Source organism: Lagopus leucura, unplaced genomic scaffold, assembly GCF_019238085.1.
Source record: "Lagopus leucura isolate 7727_CA_CO unplaced genomic scaffold, USGS_WTPT01 Super-Scaffold_100029, whole genome shotgun sequence".
NCBI lineage: Eukaryota > Metazoa > Chordata > Aves > Galliformes > Phasianidae > Lagopus > Lagopus leucura.
In genome coordinates, this window is record NW_024962280.1 from 3,830,079 (window position 1) to 3,849,094 (window position 19,016).

The 19,016-nt window shown below is 42.9% G+C and overlaps 1 protein-coding gene and 1 long non-coding RNA gene across 5 annotated transcripts in view; one reads left to right on the forward strand and one right to left on the reverse strand.

The window, feature by feature from the left end:
* Positions 1-19,016, reverse strand: part of LOC122185343 (histone-lysine N-methyltransferase MECOM-like) — a 132,893-nt gene that overhangs the window by 50,264 nt on the left and 63,613 nt on the right. The gene's annotated exons all lie outside the window — the stretch shown is intronic.
* On the forward strand, positions 4,182-18,027 carry LOC122185496. Of its 4 annotated transcripts, none has more exons than XR_006180889.1 (5): positions 4,182-4,619; positions 12,787-12,848; positions 14,554-14,728; positions 14,847-15,120; positions 15,523-18,027. It is a non-coding gene; the product is annotated as an uncharacterized LOC122185496 (long non-coding RNA). The 4 variants fall into 4 exon arrangements; XR_006180890.1 differs by having other exon boundaries at positions 14,612-14,728; XR_006180888.1 differs by lacking the exon at positions 14,554-14,728 and having other exon boundaries at positions 14,805-15,120.

Consider the following 19,016-nt stretch of genomic DNA (forward strand, 5'->3'; position numbering starts at 1 on the left):
GCAAAAGTAAAAGGTGACACTTATTCTTTCACCTGCAAAACCACAACAAAGGCACGAGCCTTTTCTACCTACCAACAACAGAATTTTTGTCTGCTTTATCCTGACTGCAAAGGATTTCCAGTAATATGCAAGCTAAGATGCATTTGCTTGTGTTGTCGGTCATTAGTGCTGTAATATAAATGCTTATAAGAGGTGGCAGACTGATGCAATCCAATTTCTTGTTCTTACTAAGCAATTCTCTCCAAATATTTTACACACGTTCACTAGAGAACAATCAGTGGAGCAAAAAATCCCAAACGTTGCCTTTGCCATTCAGAGGTTAACAAAGGTCACCAGCTGTTTTTACCAGACTTCCAACCCTGACATACTACTTACATACATATCAATGTTAGCCATTTAAAAACCTACATTAATTTTGGCCCTGAAAATCAGACGTGTTCGATCTGAGGCCTTCGCTTCAGAGAAATTAGGGTCTCCTATGGTCCCTGATTCAAGTTTAGCCAAGGAAATATCCACACGTGTATTTTAGGGGTTGGATATGCATTGGCTCAATTCTGTGCCCGTAATACTTTTCGTTGTAATCCTGAACAGGTATAGGAAGGTTGGGAGCAAAATACCATCAGAGGAAAAAGGACATTGTGGTACATGTGCTCACAGTACAGCAGTCCCAACACCTCCCAGCAGGTGAAATGATATGGTTGGCAAAATTAATGTAGCCCAACCACTACTTTTATGACATTTTTGGGCTGGTGAAATTACTTCAGTCCATTTTACCATACTACAGAAAATCATAAGCAGTATTACAGGAGGCTGAAAATCTCCATATTTATGTATGAGGGATGGATGATTAAGATAAAAGCATCCCTGCTATTGATCACAGGCCTCTCTCATCTATTAAAATAATAAAACCACATAATGCTGCAGCACTTAAAGCACAGCACTCGAAGAAGGTGACCGAATGCAAAAATGGTGGTCGTGTCCCATACACTGGTGCTCCAGCTGCAGGAAGCTGCAGGGCAACACAACCACCAGCACTGCCATGGAGCTGGTTTAGCTCAAATCCCAACTGAATGCCCTCGCTATTGCACACAGCTTTTCCATGCTGGGCTCAGGAGTACCCAGCAGCTCTTCACCATGCTAAATGCTAGGCATAGCTTGCTGCACTGGGGTCACTCAACACCATCATCATCTAGATTTCCACAGGGATGGACTTTTCTGCAGCAAACATATGTTCTGTGATGCTTCCTGCAGCAGGGTGCCCCAAGAGGGTATTTAGCACCATCACCTTCTGGTACCGAGCACCACAAGCCCTGACCAGGAGATACTTGCCACCTAGCAGCACTGGTTTCATGAGCTGTCAGAACACATCTTACCCCCACTTTGGAGTATCAGTGAGGCACCAGTCATGGCATCAACAGCTCTTGTGACCTGAGACCCAGCACTGGGCTCCAGCACACTGCTGGATTCACCCATGCCTGCACAGAGCTGCTGGTGCCGACAGAACACACCGGTGACCAGAAACTGCTTCAGCAAATAGCACCATTCACAAACTATCAAACTACAGCCCTCTAAAAAATATTTTTATTACATATATCACTCTGGTTTTCTTAAGGAAAAAAAGGCATTTTTTTTTCCAAGTGAAAATCATAGGGGCTTTAAGGCAAAAAGCATGCTTTTTTTGCTTGGCAAAGGGTGGAATATCATGGTCACACTGGAAAACCACTGTGCTGGACTGATATTAGCCTGGATCCAATTAGAAACACTTTTCATTTTTAACCCAGGTGAAATTGCACAATTATAACAGCAACAGCCTGTGCTTGACAGGAAATGGAGAAAGTTGTTCTCGTTGAAGAAAGGAATAAAGGCCTGCTCAGTGCTCACAGAAATCATGCACAAAACCTCCAGGCCAAGCACAGCTCCCAGACTGAATACCAAAAGCTATTTTGTGCTTGATGGTGAGTATCCAGGTACTGAGTACCCATTTATCCCTTGTAAGAAAAGCTCATCCCTGTGGCAGTTTCCCTCCCAAGAACTCAGCCTGTTTGCACCAACAGAAATAAGGGCAATCCCAGTAGACTCTGGGATCTCTTCCATCAACCAAAAATGGTCTCAGCCATGGCTTCTGTGCAACACTGAGCTCAGGAGAGAGTACTCCAACCCTGTCTGCACACGTGTGTCCTCACGTAGGATCTGATGGTGCTAAAAGGCAATAGCTTGATTCAACAGATGCTCAAATCCTGCTAGGCTGAAATGAGGTGACATTTGTAATAAAATCAGGAGTGTTGACAACACCATAAGATAAGGTGCTTTTGTCCACGCTCAAGTTCTTAGTTCCAACTTTTGGTATATCTTATCAAAGAAAAAAATACAGTATTTTAATTTTTCTGCACCAGAATCCTACCAATCCATGGCCAAGGCTGTCACAGGATTGGGTTTGCACAACTACGATTTAGCGACAGCTACGACAGAAAGTTATTAGCAACTTTAATAAACCACAATTTGAACCAGGCTTTTATATATTAACAGGCAAGAGAAACAGATGGTTTGTCTTTAATTACTTGTTGCAAACTTTCTGTACTTTGCCTTTTCCAGGTTGTGCTCAGAAGCAAAACGTATACCAGAATACTGTGCCGTGTATTTGATGCAACCACGAGGACAGCAATCTTCCAAAAGAAAAGAAAGTGAAGAAGAAAAGATAACGAGAAAAAGGAAAGCCTATCTTCACAAGATTGGCAGACCTATATTAGAAATGCAGAAGGTTGAGATAGCTTGGACAAATGCCCAAACTTCGGAGAGTTTAATCAAAACTAAACCAACCAATCCTCCTCCCCTTATGAGATTTGCCCAGCAACAATTACGATCAGTTTTAAAAACCACAAGTACTTAATAAAACTAGAATATTATAAATCTTCTGCCACATGAAGCTAATAAAAATAAATAATAATAATAAATTTTAATGTTTCAGGCACCCGGGCCCAAAGGCACTAACCTGTATTTGTGCCTCAAGTCAATGATATAAATAGTTGTAGAAATAAATGAATAAATGTAATTTTTGTAGAAGAGTATTTTTTCTTCATACCTGCCAGATTTTAGGCTGATTACATGCACTGCAGTAGGAGTTGTAATGAGATGATTTAAGAGACTGTTCCATTTACATGTTCATCTGACATTATTAAATCTCTATTTGTTTCTACCACAGAGAATTCAGAAACAAGCTCCAGAGGGTGTATTGTTGGCTGAACCACCCAGTTTTGTCTTAAAACTAACGCAAAGTGTTCAGCCTGGGGCTCCTCCAGCCAACAGGCCCCAAGCATCTGTTGGACCACATGAAGGTATTTGTTTTCCCAGCCCTGGAAGGGTTACTTTTCACTTCTCACTGCCTCATCCCATCAACTTTACACATTTTTTTAAATGCAAAGTATTTCGTAACACTGTGGTTGTCACCATCCCAAGCCCAGAGGGTGTATAACATTTCTACCTCACCTACGTGCTACAGAAAACATCCATTTTGAAGGGAAAGTGTTTGGTTTTGCTGGTCTGGTTTCAGTGGGAAGGGCAGCGCTGAAATATCAGTCATCACTTTGAAAAATTTGGAGATGATAGCTAGAATTCAATGCCATGACCCCACAGGCAGCACACTGTCCCTGAGCCCCAAACTCAAGCTCTTTTGTTGCCTCTGTCCAAGAAAGATTTGCATGCAAATCTTACACTGACTTTTGTCTCATTAGGGATAAGTAGAAGCTAAAAAAAGACATTTAGATTGCTCTGGTTATTAAAAATAATACACTGCAGAGTGAGTTGTGCATATTAATGATCAGGAACCACACTATTGTGTCTTTCACCCTCAGGAGTGGGGTCACGGCACCACAGCGAAGGTGGCGGGTTGCACATTTTCACATAATGCCATTCATTTGTAAAAAGAGAAATCAGAAGGCAAAGACTCATACCCAAAAAAAGCCTATATTGGGAATACATTGGAGCACTTTTAGAAATCGCTAGGGCTGTTTTCATAATCCTTCCACTTGTAAGGCCAAATGCCTTAATTACCATGAGACCAGCTAGCTACAGAGGGCTTAGAAAGAGCCATAAAAACATGCTAGAGTGGCCTAAAATAGCTTTCCCTCCCCCTAAAAATAGAACAACACTCAGAGAAAATACTTCTACTCTTTTGGAGGCAACCCGGACGGCGAGGATAGCGCCTGGGGGAGCAGCCCTAGCCCCAGCAGCACGGTGTTCACCAGGACCAGAGTATTCTGCCAAAAATGAGATGCTGTCCTGTATCAAAACCCGATTCGAGCTTCTGCCGAGCCTGACCAGTCTTGGGTCTTGAGCCAGGATGATTTTTTGGGAGGAAATTCCACATTTGGGAGGGAAAGGATGAAGTAGTTATAAAAGGGTCAGCTTGCCAGATGAAAAAAAAAGAGGCAGTTGTATGAACAGAATGGAGGAAAGCATTTCCTGGGTCACTGAGTTTTGTCTGGAGCTACCTAAAGGAACTAATTCCCACATCACCCTTCACCGAGCGACCACGCTCTTGCAGCAGGCAGAAGCATGAGGATCACCTCAACACCACGTCCCCTTCTGCAAAGGTGCAACACTCAATGCAGCATCGCTGAAATGTGAGTAACCTCAACATCACATTCTGTTTTTTCTATTTTTTTTTCTATTTTTTTTTTTTCCAATTTCTTTTTAAAAATCATTTATTTTTCTTTCACTCCTGAAGAGGCTTCTCTCCAACAACACCTCAGAAGCTCAAGGAGCAGGGGTAAGACCTGGAGGCAAACAAAGCCCCTGCCCAGTGGGACCAACCTCCCGCTGCTGGGCTGGGGTCACATTGCTTCCGTGAGAGGAGGGCAGGATGGCCCCTGCAGGAAGCTGGGCTTCAGCACTGATCGTTCATTGAAATTTGGCAAGTCCCCCATGCTCCCTGCCTCTGTTTTCCAGTCTGAGCAGTATGAACATTACTGTTTACCCCTCTTTGTAAAGGGCTCTGTCATCTGCACTGTACACACCCACTGGGACATTCCTGACATTAATTTCTGCTTCATATCAGATTATGTGATCGTTATTAACCTTCCAGCTTTCAGTACTGAAGGGTCAGATCCATCTCAGTCCAGCAGATGAAGCTCTGCTGACTTCACTTAAGCTGCAGCCACTTACTCCAGGACTGGATTTAGTCCTGGGCATTTTTCAATTTCAAATACACCAGCAATGCAAAGCCACCACCATTTCTTCCAGGGGTGGTCTGATTTCATTTACAAGTGTTTGTGCTGGCAACTCCTACATAATGCTCAGATGCAATTGTGCTTGAGCATTAAATATAATGGGTTAGATGTTATGAATAGGAAAATAAGATAACTTGGTAAAGGAGCTTTGACAGCAAGAGTGAAAGAATGAAGATTCAGCTTAAGCTGTTGAAAGCCTAACAAGATAAAGACAGGCAGGGGAGAGTTGCCTTAAACGTGATGAAAATAAGGCCTGAAGGGGTGGAATGATAGAGAGGCTGAGGAGTACATGCTTCAAGACAGAAGATGAATGTGCCCAACATGACAGTAACATGTAGCTAAATTAATCAAAGTACCTACAGCACTAAATACAGCCAAAATATATCGATTCATGCAGAAATCTCACAACAGCAGACACGAGATGCACAGAGGGATGCATCTTTTCTATCTAAATTAACTTCTCATATTTTGCTGATGGGATTTTATCATTCCGTGTCACCAGAAATTATATAAATTTCTCCTTTGCATTTTATATGCCTAACGTGTTCTTCAGTGTTGAGAACTCACATTCTCACAGCACACACTATTGCATCTCCCCATTAAAGATACTGCAGCATATGCAATATACCCAGAAGCTAAATTACCAGGAAAAGTTTTCTAAAAATCACAGCAGCTCGTGACCATTTGACAAAAACAAACTGTTACGACTACTAATATTTCAAAGCATCATTTTAAGTTAATTCCATTTCCGTGGTTCGTGCTGGATTTACAGCTGTTGCTGAGCCCCGCTTTGGCTGAGGCACAGCCTGTGCTGCTCAGTACCACAGCTTCTCAGGGGCTTCTCCAGGGTCTTCCCCATCACCTCAGCCTTTGCAGAGGTTGCAAAATAGTCTGCCAGACCCCTCCAGCTGCCAAAGGGCAGGCAGTAAATTGGGGGTTGCTGCTCCCCCAACTTGGGTGTTGTCGGCAGCTGCCTGTCTTGCTCCCAAGGTAAGCTCCCAGCCAAGGAAGCTGCTAGAGATTCAGTAACTTTGTACTGGGTCACTGATTTCATTTGCACTGAGCACCATTTTGGGAGTCATTTGAGTTGGGAGCAGAATTTGGCCTCGTTGACTCAATCAAGCACCCTGAGCTGCCAGCCCACAGAAGGGAGAGCAAATCTGTGCCCTTGTGGGGGGGAGGAAGACATCTCCCCAAAGTATGAATGTGATGCATCCATCCTCACACCCTTGGCACCTTCTGCATTTAGAAACTTCTGGATGCTAATGCGACTTTTGTCTGCAAGAGATTAGTCAAGATTATGTGAAGTGAGCCAGAAAGGAGGAGCCAGCCTTGCTTTCAGGTAGGCTGAGGGGGCCAACTTGCACTTTGCTCTGCTGTCATAAACAAATTGATTGTTTGTTTCCTCTTGGCTCGCAGAGGTCTGTTAGGGCACAGTGGGCAGCAAACTCAGTACAAATAGCACCAAGCCACTAGTGTGCATTTTATTTGCTAAGAAGTAGGATTACGATGCAAAGAAAGTGAGAAAGAAGGGCATTGCCTGGCACTAATACTCCCTCTATTGGAAAAAAAGTATCTTCCTACGAATGTGCAGTGTGTTCCTTAAAACAGTGTAAAATAAAGTGATTAGCTCTCCAACAATGGGAATTTACTAATTTACTGGAAAAGTGGCTGGGCAGCTGGGGCATTCTTTCCCACTTTGCAGAGAACAAGAAAAAGTACTTCACTCCAAAAGTAAACTGCTTACAATGCCACCATTTTAGTTTAAAATGTTGACTTTTAACAAACAGGGTCCATTACACAAAAATTCAACTCCTTTACTGCTCAATGCAGGACTGCCATTATCCTCCAGCTGCACATTGGCATGGCACACACACAGTAGCTCCGTATGCCACGAACACAGGTAGCTCCCACAGCTACCAAACACACAGTTTTCTAAACAGAGCTACTCCCTGAGCCTTCTGCTACCCCAAAGAAAACAAGGCTGCAACAGCATGGCACAGACACATCCTTCATCTGACATCATTTCCATGTAATACATGAAACAAGCCAGAAAGAGCTGTCAAGGTTTTAAATCCCATAGGAAGAATCAAAAGTGAGAATACAATTCTAGACCTCTTCAATTTGTCTGCCTTCTTTTTTCCTCCTATAATTGAATGGAGAATACATTTTTTCCTGGCTGGGGTTTGTGGCATAACCACTCAGAATATGCCCTGGGGATGAGACAGGGAGCAGCGGCTGGACTCAGCTCCAGCCTCCCTTGAGACAAACAAGGATGAGACCACTAAGCATAAAAGTTCTAATATTGTTCCACCTATACCACATAGATAATTTGGAGGCAACCGCATTCCTGGTGTAAATCAAGAAATTTCCCTGGAATCCAAGAGAATTATGGATTTATATCTACTGAAGATTTACATTCTGCAGGAAGGTGGGGAGGGAAGGGCAGCCAGGATCTTATAAACTCCCAAAACAAGTAATCACCACTTCCCACCAGCACTGGGAAGGCTTCAGAACGTGCTCTGGCTCTTGGACACAAGTATCCATAAAAGCCAATGCTGCACATTTAACATGAGTTTAACAGCTTTAAGCCTGTTTCCCTAAATTATGTATGGATGCATAACTGGAAGAACGAGAGATTAGCACACGGTGCTCACTGGAGGAGAGATATCCACAAAGCAGAAGTATTAAGCAGGGATTTAGTAACTATTAGCTGCAGTCAAAAAAAAAATTCCATCTGGAGTTATATTACAGCTTCCTGGGATGGCCCAGGATGCTCTCAGACCCTTTGGTACATCGACCACAGTGGACAGAGGAGTGGAGAAATGTGACTGTGGGGGGAGTGCTCAGAACCTGAAGCATATCAAAGCAACACTCATTCAGATTTGATTTGCTAATAATCAACAGGTTTGTGAAGAAAGGATACAAAACGAAAACTAATCAGAAAACAGGACGGCAAAACACTTTGGAAGATTTTTGTCAATTTTTTATGTATCATTGAAAAATCGAGGTGCATCGGAGCATATGGAGGATATTAGAGCTTTTCTAAGGACATTTTCTTCTTTATCATTGCAGTAATTTTTGCCTCAGTTCCCTTTCAGCCCCTCGTGGAGCCTTGCTGTGCTCAGAGTACGAGATGTGACACCAACATGGGACGAGGCAGGGAAGATGAAAGTTAACTTGATCACACTTTTCTGTTTTTTTTCGGGTGAATATATATATTTTCTTTCGCTCCAGGCCTCACATAAAGCAGCAGTGCTACTATTGGTTTGTTCTCAGACTCCAAAATAAACACACATTCAGATGACTTATTCTCATATTTCCAGCTACAAGAGAGGCATCCAAGGTTTTGCTTCTTCTGCCTTGGATGTGCTTGCCTCTGTTGATTCAGAAGCAGACTAATGTATAGGACCTTAAATTCCGTATGACTCCATATAATGTAATGAACACCAACAGACCTTAAATTTCCTGTATCTCATGGGTGCTTTTTATTGCACCATTTGGCAAAAGTCCAAGAGAAAAATTGCTGCGGGGAAAAAAAAAAAAAAAATGAAAAGCACATCGCTACTGAATTTTCCAACAATATCACAGGAATGTGATCCCCCCCTTCATATACATACTGATGATCTATTTGGAATTTTTATCCGCAGTTATGAAGAGAAAGAAAATGTTATTCCCTCGGAGGCCAATTTTCATCTTGCTCTGGAATTCTCATTCCAGCCTCTCAGAGAACACTTTGCCTTCTCTATATATTAACTACTATTTGTCTCTGGCTCAAGGCTCACGTCTGTTGCTGCATGAGCTACATGGAAACAAATTCCTAATCATATTTCTGACAAGAGCTCTCACAATCTTGTTGGCTGCAGTCATCCCATTTCCAGTATTTTGCTAGTAAAACCATAGGAAAGCTTTAGTCTCCTCTTACCGAGCATGTGTAACTCCCATTAACAGGAGTCACCACATGTGTGCAGATCAAGCACAGAGCAGATTGTCTGAGAAGAATGGCTGCCTCAGCTTGCTTTCAGCTTCCAGCACATCGATAGACACCAAGGGTTTGCAGCAAGGAGGGCTGCTTGGAGTACAGATGCAGGTCCTCCCTTCCCAATGCTAAGGCTCAGGATGCGCTCCATAGTCAGGCTGAGGATCCATTGGTACGTGAGTGCAAGAGAGGCAAAATGGCCATTGCCCAGCTCTGCAAGTTCATCCATATGTTGAATTGGATGTTAGATATTTCTAAGATCAAACCACAGTAATGATCATAACGTTTTTGCCAATCCCTTTCGACCTACATTTTTGGGAATCCTGTTGTGAAGTTATTAGATCACTAGATCTGAGCAGCAGCACGTTGCAGGTGACAAGTCAGGTAACAGGCAAAGTTATAACAGGGATATGGGCATCTTCTGGTGCAGAAAAAACCACCAGCAGCAACTACTCATGGAAAACTACTGCTTACAAGTGTGTATGAACGTAACAGCTACTTCAGATCAGGAGGTAACAGAAGTAACACTCTGGATGGGAGCAGGTGCTGGTTTGGGGATGCTTGCACCCTACCTCTCTTCCCAGGCACGATGGAACCACAGGAAAAGCTGTGAACTAAGTGCTGGCTTGCTGAAATCAAAGGAAAATTTACAAGCAATGGGATTTTGGTGCTTATCTCCAAGTAATTCCACCTCTAAGGGTGTTGTGCTCTGTATCCTGTTACCCATACAACCTTCATAAATTTTAAGGATTTGAGCCTTTGCTCCTATCTATCCATTCTCCCCAGCATGATTCCAGTTTGTTTCAGCATCTCGGAGATACCGTCTTCATCTAAGCACTCCCAACCTGTTTCCAGAAGAAACCCCAGCATGTTGTGCATTAAGAAAGCAAAAGAGAGCTACAACAAATCACTTCAACTGATTATCTGAGGGAGAGAGAATGGGAAATGCAACTTTCTCCACATTCCTTCAATGCAGATGAACACTGCATTGGTGACGTTCAGCCTGTGGAAAGTATTACTGTAATGGGTTGCATACTGCTCAGAACAAAGACCACATATTTGTCTTCAAATCTGGAACCTCTAGGGAGGAATATGCTGGACAGTGAACCAAAACAGTCCATGATCCTTAACAAACCTGTCAGAATTTGCCCCATACAGCAGAATAGTTTCGTAAAAAGAGACTTAAGCTTTCAAACATCTTAAGCATTTTCTCTCAAATACTGTGTATGCATATAATCCAAATTCCTGCTCAACATATCCTTATTCAGCCTCTATATTTTCCTACTCTCCAACTCCTGCATATGACTTCAGTCTTGAACACCGCAGACCAAAGTTTTTTCAGTGCAGGTTCTGCCCAGGTCACAGCACACGAAGAGACTCTTGGTGCAGATATCCAAGTGTTCAGTTTGCAGTGCTCGGCAGAAGCCACTGTCTGTGAAGGGCCTCATTCGCTTTTTGGAGTCTTTTTGGAAAATTATAACTCAGGATTTAAACGGGGACTTGAAAATTTTACCACCAAATTTTAGAAACCTGGTTTTTACCTTGTTCTTGTTTTTATTTTATTTGTCGTCTGAGCAAATACAAATTTGACTCTGCCTCCAATGAGATCAGCCCTACGTTTCTCTCCTATGGCAATGACTGAGTGAGCAAAGCTATAGCAGCGCAGAGGAATAGGTCTGCCTGCATCCTAGCACGCCTGCAGTCATTTGGGTAATTAAGGCCTGCGTGTAATGAAGAAGTACCTAAATCAATAATGTAAACAAGTACAGATACTTTTGCTTCAGCTAAGTGCAGTTAGTTTTCTGCATTATTCATCACACTGAAGACACCCACTTCTCAGAACATCTGCAATTTGTCTGTTACTTGCGGCCCGTGGCTTTGTTCAGCTATGCAGATATGCACAATCCAGACATGCACAGCAAAACACAGAGCCAAATCCTTAATCTGCTCCTGAGATATCAGAGCACTACAGCTGCCGATTTCTTCCAAAAAATCGGAGCAGCTGAGACAAAACTTCATCTGCAACTCATATATCAAAAAGAATACCGGGGAAACAGTTTAAAAGTCAAATGCAAAGCCCACAATTGGTGTAAATCAGAATAGCACCTCTTAGCCAGCTGCAGCTACTCCAAACGTCAGAGCAGAGATCCACCCCAATAGCAGTGTTATTGATCTTTTCTTTAGAACACACATTCATCTATACCAAGCATATTCAACACTATATCCTCTAGGATTATCACAGAGCCATAAGCAACTGCAACAATTACAGTTTCTATTTAAGAGATGCAAATCAATATTAATTAAAATTAGACAACTGTTTGTGATGTAAGGGGCCCTTGTACTCAAAGGGCATAGTGGCCATTAAATATATTAAGACTTATTACTTAAAAGATTTTAGACAAAGTCAATGCATTGTGTGTCCTGAGGGACAGTTCAATGCCTCTGTATGTTGTACAGCGTTTAACTATAGGTGCCACAATCAAAGGCAAACACAATTAAGTATCAAACGGTTAAATGTTACGTGTCACTCTCTAAAGAATCTATATTGAAATGCTTAATTAAACTTTTTTTAAGAAAGAAAAAAAAAAAGAAAAAAGAATTCCATAGCATGAGTTCGAACCAAAACAAGTGCTTATTTGATTCATATTAAATAACCTGCATATTAAGTTGCTTGTGCTTCTCCTGTTCATTATCATGAAGGCAGCATTTGCATTTCTTGATAGACTATTCCTGTTTCCTTCCCCTTTTTTTCTTGTCTTACATCAGTCAGTGGAAAGAGTGCCACCACAGGCCATCATTAACCTTCCAAATCTGCCTCAAAACAAATAGTACAAGAGCTCACTAATTTGAAGATCAAAAAGCCACTTGTCCATTATATAATTGGAATGAAAGGCAAAATGTTGCAGTTCTGAAGAGCACAGTAATTACTAGCTGTTAATTGCTCTCTCGTGGTGGCTCACTTTTAATTAAAAAGAACAGCTCGTCGCAGGCCGATAAGCAATGGTGGAGACCACTGGTTTAATCAACAAAGCAGAAAAATTTGTTTCTGCCGCAGCCAACAACAGCTTGAGAAATCTTCAGATGTCCAATTGAGATTAAAAACTGTCTATTTAGTGCAGTCAGATTTTATTTTAACCAAGGAAATGACTATTTGAAGTCTTCCAATGTGAGTGTCCCCACCACATCCCCGCTGGTGCTGCAGGGACTAATCACTGGCTTGTGGTTGTGATCATTCAAGTAAAGAAATTTAGCTACTTTCCTCTTGACTCCATCATTCTTGGGTAATTGGCCTGTCTGAGGTGAGCACTTTTTTTTTTAAGAAAGAGCTTTAAAGTATGGAAGGCCCACAGACTGTGCATTTAATTACTGTTCATATTTCATGCAGTCAAACAGAATTTCATTTAAAAAGAAAATGATTTACCTACCTAAAGAAAAGAAGAAAAAAAAAACCCTTATATCCACTGCTTTGGGTATTTTGTTCCTTTTCCTTCAGCAACTGTATTTACACGCCAAAAATGTATTCAAACATCAAAGTTAATTCTTTCAAAGGTTTCTGTCTTTAACTCTTTCATCTCCTGACAGGTGTCTTTAAGGAATGTCCCACTCTGTGCCGCGGAAATCAGTTCTTTAGAGAAGCAGGTTAGGTAAGCTAAGTGGAACCATTCTGCCCTGGTTTGTCCCATCTCCCTCCAGCCACAAAGAGCTCACATCTGCTAGCGGCTCACGCTCGTCCTTTCCTCTTTTGGCCTCTCCAGCTCCCAAAGGCACTGTACTCAGATACTCAGACCTTTGCTTTCTTGTATTTATTTACTTCTCCTGAGTGAAGGCTCTGCTTCCCATTGAGCACTACGCAGACAAGTTGCACATGTACATAAAACTGACCCCAGCCAACCTCACACTGCTACACAACCCGTCTTGCTTGCACTGAGATAGGGACGTCTACATGCCGTCTAGCATAGGAAAAAGTTGTTTCTATTGAACAGGGTCCAGGCTCTTTATTCTCATCTACCTTATTCCCATTAACATCTGGAAACAGATGCTGCTATCTACAGCTGTAAGCAGGTTTGGGGTATCAGTCAGCTTTGGTTTGAACTTTGAGACATATTTCTTTGCTGAGTAAGCTACAACTTCCACTGCTGCCAAAGAATATTCTTCTATTTTCCTTCACATATTATTTTTCTTCTTATGCATAAACACATATAAATATGTAGATATGTATATATAATTATCTCTATATATACAGCCTCTTTGTAGGCTGCCAGAAATCAAAGCAGGAGAAAACAAAAGGCGCGCAACCTCTCATCTGGAAACAGGTGGATTTTTGGCTAGAGTTTTCTTTAGTTTCAAAGCTTATTTCTTGTGGAGACAAAGAAATGTGGCAACCAATTGCTGGAGCCCTAATTTCTCCTTGTTCCATAAGAAGTCACCATCATTTGGATTACAGCCACTCTCCACAGATGGCTGCCCTCTCATCTCCCAACCAACACAAGGAGGCTCTGGGCTGGGGGCGTCAGGAACCAGCCCCCATTGCTCACTATTTGTTGGAGCAGAGAAAAAGAAGAATTTGACCACTGACTTCACTAGCAGTGAGATCCACCTTCTTCAGTCTTAAATTACAGAGTTTGAAATGTTCCATGGCTGATCTGGGCTTGGATGCTGTGAAAGATGCTACCTTTGTAAGTGGCTGTGATGTATTTGAATTTCCAAAGCATCTCCTCTATAAAGACAAAATTTGCCATACAACTTTTCGTACATTCACTGATGTACATTCATGTGCACCTGATTATTCTTCATATAAAAACAGCAGTTTTGGAATTACCTGTGAATGAGGACTCTAGCACGTTACACCAAACTCTATGTGAATAAACCTATTAGTGGGATCAGTGCAATCCTGCTGATTTAATTAAGAAAAACATATCAGACCACTTTTAGGAACACACCCTATGCTCAAAACTGCCTTTAAAGAAGTGAGCATGCAGCCCTCTGTCTTAAACTAGTGTAGACCCATGAATAGTTACCTAACCGTGAGGTTAATGGGACAGATTTCTGTCAGTTCGTAAGGATGAGAAATAAAATATATACTTTGAAGCATACTTGCTTGATTTAGATAATGAAATATATATATATAACAATTTTAAAGTCAACTTTTTCCTAATTCTTGGAGAAGAAATGTAAAAATAAAAGAGAATATCCAGGTTCAGCCTTACTTTTAGCCAGCTCTGCTCTCAGTTGTGCACTGAGTTATATGTGCAGTGAGTTAGCATATATGTATATGCACACACTTGATATAATGCATATGGAGATACAGTTACATATGCACTTTTTTGTGTGTATATATGTATAAATTAGCTTTCCAAGCTGCATCCAGGCACACGCTGGGCTGAGCTGCAGCTCTGCCATCCCTCAGCACACCAGGGCTATCTGCACCTCCTGCCCACTCATCTTCCTGCGCCGGCCACGCCAACCCGCTCCAGCCTTGCCAAGCGATAAACCCTTGGCCTCTCGCGTTCGTCTGGCCGATAAGGTGAGTAGCAAATACATCTTATTTTTGTGTTGTTTGTTTTTCCTTCCCCCCTTTTCCTGCTCCCATTTTCGGTCAGCACCTGTCACCGCAGCCCTGACTCTCGCGGTTCTCTCCCGAGGGCCGGCGGTTTATCGGAGGAAACACTCGCGCTCGCAGGGATGGCCTCCGCACCGCGGCCGATTAATCCGAGTTGAGTGCACTTCCTTCGGCCAGGGGACACCAATTACCGCGAAGGCACCGGCAGCACAATGCAGGCGAACATCTGACAGCCCGGGTCCTGCCAGCTCCGCATTGTCCTCCCGTCAGGCGCTGTCAGTTCCCAGCCTTAATTACATCCTGTTTACAAACACTCGGCCGGACTTCAGATGGAGCCTTAACAAAGGTTGACAAAGGTCAGGGCCACGTCACGGGATGTTATCTGTCTGTGTGCTCGGGCAGATAAACTAGGGGGCTGATTTCGGAGATAGCACAGGGAATGCGCCGGGGCCATGAGAACGTCGGAGGTGTTGGGGTTGGAGGTGTTGGGGTTGGGAGTGTTGGGGTTGGGGGTGTTGGGATCGGAGGTGTTGGGGTTGGAGGTGTTGGGGTTGGGGGTGTTGGGATTGGAGGTGTTGGGGTCGGAGGTGTTGGGGTCGGAGGTGTTGGGGTTGGAGGTGTTGGGGTTGGAGGTGTTGAGGTCCTGGCACCAGGCTGGTTTGAACCATTCTTATGCATAGCTGCCTTATTTTGTTATTCTTTAACCAACCAGCTAAGAACATTTCATAAATCACTTTCCTATGTTTTTTGTCTTCTAGAGGTACGGGAAAATAATGTTCACTGCAACCTGTTGACTTTCAGTGTGAACAAAAACCCAAAAAGAAAAAATAATAGGAAGCATTTGAAATTTACAGCTGGGTTTCCTTGCATGGGAACGAGGAAACCAGGCACCTCTGTAAGCCAAGGCTCCAGTATCATCTTTCCCCATCTTAAGATAGATGAGCACTGACATGAACTGAATCTCATCCAAAACTCAATGTATAGCAGCACTTACAGGAGTAGAGCAGCTGGATCAATCTAAACACTTGATATATCAAAGCCATTAACTTAGGAGCTTGTCACCAGACCCATCTCTTTGTATCTAGTCAGTTATTCACACACCATGATTCACGAACCCCAACTGCACAGGACCACACAGCAATAGCCAATGAAATCGAAAACCCAGCTTGTTGTCGTATCACCGCTCTCTGAGGACATGCTGCAATAATTACATGGTCACAGTCAGTGAAAGGGGACTGGCACAGCATCATGCTCCTGCAGAGCTGTGCGATGGGTAGCAGAGGCTGCGTCAGTGGTTCTGAGCTACTAGCAGAGTGCTGGGCATCAGCACCCATCTAGGATCTTCAGGATGAACTAGCAAATATTTCTGACGGTGGATGAGACTGCACCTGCCTGCCCACAAAGGAAGGGGACTTACAAGTTTCATTACCTGAAACAAACAAGCAAAACAATTCCTTGGATTTTAGGGTCAGATTTTGATTGTTTTCGGTGAGAAATGTAAACACCAAATAAAGTAACAGAGTAACACTGACCATGAGCAGGGCTTCCCAGGGATGATCTTGCAGTTTTGAATAATGTCCCCCATACTTAGTTATCCACTTAAATTTAAGCCTTTACTTTCATAAATAAATGGCAAAACTAAGGACAAGAGGATATATCTTATTTATGTATCAATTGCTGACAATCCAGTAAAAAGTTGATATCCCACTTGAAAGAGTTTACAGCCAGGGGCTGAATGCTATAGAAAAGCAAATCCACACTCAGTACAATTACACTTAGCTAATCCAAACAATTACACTCAGTGAAAGGAAATTCAAAATTACATTCTATCAAGAAAAGGAGTGGAAAGGATGACTTGCTGGAAAGGTTTAAAATATTTGACAATCCAAAGTGTAGAAAAGTTGAAGGTTTAAATAAAGTCTGCAAGCTCACTGCTGATTACATACACTCAAAAATATTCCTGGCTGGTCCTGAGCATTTCTGCTGTGCCTGCACTGAGCTATTCTTACAAAGAGGTGGAGCATGGTGACCCCTGGGTGCAGAAGGAAACCTCAGCCACCCCGTCAGAGCGGGTACAGCTCAAGCCCCCAGTAACAAATCAGTCAGTAACAGAATGAAGTGGGCACTAGATTAGGGTTTTGTTTTTCAAAAACATGTGTTTTTTGGTCAGAAAAATAAGGAGGAATAAAAGAATGAAGGCTGATTTTTGGAGAATGGCATTCCTCTCCAGGCAGTGGCTTTGCCTTCCTCAGAAAACTGGGCTGTGCTGCTGCAGGAGAGCCTCGCCAAGGCGACCAGACGCCGCTCTGCAGTTCATAAAGCAGGCTCTTCCTCGCCCAGCTTCGTGACTTGTCGGCCTCAGTATGCCTCTTGTTCCAGACCACGTGCCAGTCAGCTGCTGTTACTGCAAAGCTGTGCTGAATGCTTCTTAATTAACCCAATTCCCTATAGCTTAGCCCAGTTTTCTACTGAGGAACAGCCTTGGGAGCTGTGAAGCCCTGTATCTGGGAAAATGTGATCCTTGACGCACCAACCCAGTTCAGCACATCCTATTTTCTCTACCGCTGCCCAGCAGGCTCAGTTGCATTTGTGCTGGAGTGCCATCCTGCTCAGGAGGCAGCTGCAGCAGGCAGGGTGCAGAGCTGGAGGTCCTGTGCACTGCACAGCTCTGTGCCCACCGGTGGCATGAGGACAGACCTTGTCCTCGAACCCAAGGCTCATCACCTCCATGCACCAGGCATGAATCAGAACACAAATAAAACTGATCACATACGTTGTATTTATTTGCTCAAATTCATGCTTTTTTCATGCATGTAAACCTTCTGCTGTTGCATTGGTTGTGCAGCACAACATTATAGGTTTGAGTTTACCTTAACTTAAACCAGAAAGAACTCTGCCTTTTTTCTTTATTATTTTTATTACGTCATCATATCCTCTATTTTCCTGCATTCTGTTCTCCCTTTTTATATTTTTTTGCCCTTTAAAGTCTGCCTTACATTTTATGGACATCTTCCTTGCAGCTTCCAGAAGGGTGCTCCATCTTAAACTCAACAGCAAGGCTGACAGATGGGCTTGATAGTTTTTTTCTTTTGCAAGTAATAAAAAAGGAACATTACACTTCACGTGAAACCAGAGCACTGCCTCGAAACAACAGTGTTTGCTTGGCTATAAAAATAGTTACTGTTCTGCCAGGCCCAGAATCAAAGCATTTGCATTAATGTGTTTCCTCTTTTAATAAATAAATCCAATATTTTAAAATTTCATCCGTTTTAAATTGCTGTTGTTGTAAGTATTATTTTCCTCTACATCCTTTGAATTGTACAGCTGTATCTAGTCTGCTAGACACACTTCTCAGCAGCTTGCCAAGGTACTCTAACAGTTACATCGTTATCTGTGCTTCCTAATGAGGCTAATGAGGCTGCAAAGTGTTAAACCTGGGATTGGCTGCGACATCTCAGGCAAGCTGCCTTCCTCCATCATGCTATTTCCTTAATAGTAGCCCATCTCCAGAAGGTGTATCAGCTTGGACAACATTTTTTAGGTGAGAGCCTCCAAAATCCTTGACCCTCCGTTCTTTCCAATCAAAGCTTGAGCAGAAAATCACACAGACATAGCACAGACACTGTCATCACCACAGAAGTCTGTTTTGCAAAACCTTGCAAAGTTTTGTGTTGTTCCAATGCCAAACAGACCAACGTTTAAATCACTGAACTTCTTTAAAAATAAAACCACCACCTTCCATCTGACAACAGATAATCCTTTTTTAATCAGACAGCTAACCATGTCGATGCCATAGCCTTAACCAGTCACGCCACAGGTCCAGAAGCCATGAAGGATGGGGACAGCCAAAGGATTTGTTCTTTCACAGTTGGATACTGGAAGCACGCAATTATATTTTTGGTTGACTTTTTCATTTAGGTCCAGCCATACAGATTAAACAGAGCAAACACCTCCTCCACTCAAAGCTTTCCTTGCACTCATCCACACTTCCCACATCCTGCACACATGAAGGGCAGGCGGGTCGGTGCCATCTCTTCACAGTCCTAGTCTGCTCCCACTGCCCCACCGCAAGGTGAGGGACAAGAGCTGCCCCAAAAGAGCTGTGGCAGAGGGCAGAATGAATGACAAAATGAATGACAAAACATCAGGGGGTGTCTCCTCTTTTAAGGAACACGTTGAATTGCCCTCATGCTGAGGAACGCAGCAAGGCAACAGCTGGACGAGGGCTTCGCGTTTGGTTTTGATCACCAAT